The sequence below is a fragment of the Balaenoptera physalus genome (genome assembly GCF_965194825.1).
Source record: "Balaenoptera physalus genome assembly, chromosome: 3".
Taxonomy (NCBI): Eukaryota; Metazoa; Chordata; class Mammalia; order Artiodactyla; family Balaenopteridae; genus Balaenoptera; species Balaenoptera physalus.
The window spans coordinates 56,373,439-56,378,733 of NC_138890.1; the positions used below are offsets into that span (position 1 = coordinate 56,373,439).

The window sequence follows — 5,295 nt, forward strand, 5'->3', positions numbered from 1 at the left end:
ATCACTTCACACTGGTTAGAATGGCCAACATCAAAAAATCTACAAACAATAAATGCTGGAGAGGGTGTGGAGAAAAGGGAACCCTCTTGCACTGTTGGTGGGAATGTAAATTGATACAGACACTATGGAGAACAGTATGGAGGTTCCTTAGAAAACTAAAAATAGATCTACCATACGACCCAGCAATCCCACTACTGGGCATATACCCTGAGAAAACCATCATTCAAAACGAGTCATGTACCACAATGTTCACTGCAGCTCTATTTACAGTAGCCAGGACATGGAAGCAACCTAAGTGTCCATTGACAGATGAATGGATAAAGAACATGTGGCACATATATACAGTGGAATATTATTCAGCCATAAAAAGAAACGAAATTGAGTTATTTGTAGTGAGGTGGTTGGACCTGGAACCTGTCATACAGAGTGAAGTTAAGTCTGAAAGAGAAAAACAAATACCATATGCTAACACGTATATATGGAATCTAAAAAAAAAAGAAAATGGTTCTGACGAACCTAGGGGCAGGACAGGAATAAAGACGCAGACGTAGAATGGACTTGAGGACACAGGGAGGGGGAAGGGTAAGCTGGGATGAAGTGAGAGAGTGTCATGGACATATATACACTACCAAATGTAAAATAGATAGCTAGTGGAAAGCAGCCGCATCCACAGGGAGATCAGCTAGGTGTTTTGCGACCACCTAGAGGGGTGGGATAGCGAGGGTGGGAGGGAGAATCAAGAGGGAGGAGATATGGTGATATATGTATACATATAGCTGATTCACTTTTTTATTCAGCAGAAACTAACACAACATTGTGAAGCAATTATACTCCAATAAAGACATTAAATAAATAAATTAAATTAAATGACTAACAACAACAAGAAAAAATTGTTCCTAATCACAAAAAAAAAAAAACAAAATGGAATGAGGGCTTGTAGGATAAAAGAGACCAAGGACCCATAACAACCAAATGTTATAACTGGTCCTGGTTTATAGTTTGATTTTTAAAAGTAACTATAAAAGAACATTTTTGAGATAATTAGAGAAATTTGAACATTGACTGGGAATTAGATGATATTAGTAAATTATTGTTATCTTTCTATGTAACAATGGCATGGTGGCAATGTTAGCATAACTTTCTCAGAAATGTGTCCTGAAATATTTAGTAGTAAAATGATATCACATCTGAAATATGTTTTAAAATTTAACTGGGAGTAGAAACATGAAACAGCACTGAAAAGAGGTTGATGTTTTGTGATATATAAAGTTTTGTTATTTTTTTATTTATTGTATTACTGTTTTAGGTATCCTTGACATTATTTATTAAACATAGTTCAAAATAATATCTGCATAAGAGTGGATTCAAGATGTTTACTTAAGCCAGGAATGGAAAAAGTGTAGTATGTATATCACTACTCCTGCGTTCTGTGCCTATGGAAGACACTGTGAAATGATGAAGACACTCTTCCTAATAAGCAAGGTTAGCTTTCTCAGCCAAGCTCTCTGCACAGCTAGAAAACAATGAATTGATGTTAGCATGAATGATAAAACATCCCTGCAAATGTCCCGTCATTCCATTTTATTTTTTCTCTTTCTCTCTCTAAGAACCAGCAGTTTCTCTGATTTTTCCATGAAGTGTTTAATATGAACACCTAAGAGTCTACTGGAGAGGAGAAGGTTGTGGGAGATAGTACTAGAGCTCCCTGATACTCATTTCACACTCTGGACCCACAGGTACCTCTTGTGTTGAGTTGGTGGAGAAATGAATTGCAGCTTGTATTTCTGAGTGACTGTACAGAGGACAGCTGACCTGAGGAGTTCTTTGGAACCACAGAAGACTTTGGATCAACAAGAAATAGTATTTTGTTGTATTAAATCTCTGATATTTGAAGGATTTGTTGTTATTATTGACCTGCCTTTTAGCCCAGACTAACTCAATAAGGGGGTAGAAATGTCAATAATTTTATATATGAGATGATCAAAAATGGGGTGTTTTAAAAATGTACACTATATTTTTACTGATAATAATAATAATAGCCATTTATTGGTACTTTTATGTGCTAGGAATTCTTAGTGTTTTAGAAGAATTATGTTATACTCAGTACATGAATTACATTCATAAAAAACCTAAAAGGAGGGTTTTGCATTTTACACACAAGAAAATTGAGGTTCAAAGTTAATAAATAATTTTCCCATAATCATGTAGCTAAGAGACAAGGAAGCCAGAATTTCAAACAAAGTCTGTATAATTTGAAGCCTGTGCTCTAAACCACTGTACTGTAGGCTCTTTGAGGGTAGATATGGGACCTTATATTTTTACTGTATCCTCCAGTGAACTCAGTAAAAAATAGTAAGTCCACATTTTATTCAGCATGAGTTGAATACAATGAATAAATACATTCTGATGCAGGAAGTGAAGAGGACAATTTGAGGAAATAGATTGGGTGAGGGAATTCCACTAATAACAAGTTTTCTCTCTTCCATATTTTAAAATCATTCATAACATGTTGGAAGTTGCTGGTGTACTACTACATTGCCAAGTATACCTTGCTCTTAAAGGGCTTAGAGTCTAAACAAGCAATATGTGTGTGAAGGTGAGAAGGGAATTGGTAATCTCATTACTTATGCTGCTTACAAATATTTGTTGAGTATTACAGGTATTATAGTAAGAGAGTCATGGCTAATATTTACGGAGCACTTTATAATGAACCAGGCAAGGTTTTCACATACTACCTCATTTAAAAGCCAAGTAGAGCTATGATAACAGTACTACTGTCAACCACATTTTACAGATGAGGAACATGAGACTCAGGGAGGTTAAACGACTTGCCCAAGGTTACAGATGATGTAAGTGGTCTAAACACTGATCTAAGTCCAGATTTCAAGTTCTTAACTACTACACACTCTGTCTTCACTGGTGTCCTTCCTGCTTCTCTCTGTCATCTAAATCAATGGCAAAATGTTTTGTTAAAAAGAGAAAGATTTCTGGTAGAAGTTGGATTCTGGTAACAACCATGAAAGTTCTTGATTTATTCATTTTTAGAAAGTTATCTTTTTCTGAAAAAGTCACTCCTTGGCATTTCCTCTTTGGCCAAATTCATGGCTTCTTCTAAAAATTCTGAAAACTATGTCTGGGTTTCCAGAAACATCTCAATGGAGATGAGCAAATTTTAACAATTAAGGTTCCCATATGATGTAGAGAATTTGGGGCTCCTCTTACCATTAGCTCAGCAAGACCAAGACCTATATAAACACTGACAGTACCTTCCCAATCAACTTGAGCTTTGGCCAAAACCTTTCTTCAGCATCTGTTGTCCAATTCTGACCTTTAAAAAGATCAGCTGGAGGCAGGAATAAAAGACTTAAATATAATACCTATGAATCATAGCATCTTAAACTTAGAAAACACTGTACATTATCATCTAGTCCAACTCTTTCATTTCACAAATGACAAATCTGAGAGAAGGGATTTTGTGACCAAAATCTCAATGGCAAATTAACATTTCCTTTTTCTGAAACACAGTCCAGTGCTCCTTCTACCTCATCATAAGGGACGGATGGGGAGATGGACTGTTTAAAGAAGGCAAGGTAAGAAGGTGATTATCTATGTGAGGCCATTCTTATCAGAGGACTGAACAATAGGTAGTAAGCTTCAGTTTAAGCATCGGAGGAGTTCAATTAGGAAAAAAAACTCCAGTTACTCCAGGTAAAAATATTCTGGAGACGTCATGTATAGCATGGTGAATATATTTAATAATACTGTGTCATATACTTGAAATTTACTAAGAGAGTTGATCTTAAGTGTCCTCATCACACATACACACACACAGAATCGTAACTATGTGAGGTGATGGATATGTTAATTAGCTTGACTGTGGTAATAATTTCATAATGTACACATATATCAAAACATCATGTTACTAGAGATTATCATACTAAGTGAAGTAAGTCAGAAAGAGAAAGACAAATACCATACGTTATCACTTACATGTGGAATCTAAAATATGACACAAATTAACCTATCTATGAAACAGAAACAGAATCACGGACATAGAGAATAGACTGGTGGTTGCCAAGGGGGAGGGGGGTGGGGGAGGGATGAACTGGGAGTCTGGGATTAGCAGATGCACACTATTACATAGAGAATGGATAGACAACAAGGTCCTACTGTATAGCACAGGGAACTATATTCAATATCTGATAAACCATTATGAAAAAAAAATACATATAATATATATATGACTGAGTCACTACTGTACAGCAGTAATTAACACAACCCTGTACATCAACTATACTTCAGTTAAAAAATAAAAAATAATAAATAAATAAAACTATACAACTTCATCAATTCAAAAAACAAAACAAAACAAAAAAATCATGTTGTATATGCTAAATACATACAATTTTTATATATTAGGTATACCTCAACAAAGCCCAGAGGAAAAAAGAAAATAGAAGTACACTGAGGCACACACATACACAAAAACCCTTCTATTAGAAGTAGTTAAATAAAGGAATAGATAAGGAAAAAAGTTAGTTTCCTTCTCTATAAGCCTAAAAAATTCAAGTGGTTTTCACCAACGTAAAACGACATCTTTATAATCCCCTCCATAGTCAATCAACATTCATTCCTTTCTTCATAAATATTTATGTAATGCTCTTGACCTCCTTAATTGCTTTTCAGTTTAAAGAAGCAAACAACACAGAACAGATACCTGTCCTCATGAAACATTTTAATAGGGGAGAAAGGTTCTTTAAAAGTACACAAATCAACAAGATAAATGCACATTGTGATGTTAGGAAGGACAAAATAAGGCAGTGGGAAAGTACATGGGGAGGGTCCAATATATAAAGGGTCTTCAAGGAAAGTCTCTTGGGTTGGGATCTAAAAGACATAAACATTATAACTAGGGAAAGAGTCAGAGTAAAGGATTCCAGCAAGAAGGAACAGCAACTGCAAGCAGAGGCAACTTGTATCCATAAACAATATGGTTTCAGGGGCATTTAAGCAAGAAAATGATTTTCCTCTGGACTCACCAAATCCTGGCATCCTCACCCCGGTCTTTCAATTTCCCTACCATTATCTGCTTAAGTTTCTAAATTGTCTTTTTTCCCCCAGAATTTCTTTAGTGCTTTTATATAGATGACCATCTGGCCCAACTTAAAACCTCTAAGGAGACTCTAATCTTTTAATAATCACCAGAGATATCCTCTGTAAACATTTAATTTCAGTACTTCTATACTGATCAATCTGATTTCTGACAGAGGCAAACAGCCAATATCTCTGTGTGCA

At 35.4% G+C, this 5,295-nt stretch overlaps 1 long non-coding RNA gene across 1 annotated transcript; it reads left to right on the forward strand.

The window, feature by feature from the left end:
- Nucleotides 1–2,031: 2,031 nt before the first annotated feature.
- Nucleotides 2,032–4,480, forward strand: LOC309657219. Its single transcript, XR_014261716.1, has 2 exons — nucleotides 2,032–3,647; nucleotides 3,850–4,480. It is a non-coding gene; the product is annotated as an uncharacterized lncRNA (long non-coding RNA).
- Nucleotides 4,481–5,295: the final 815 nt, after the last annotated feature.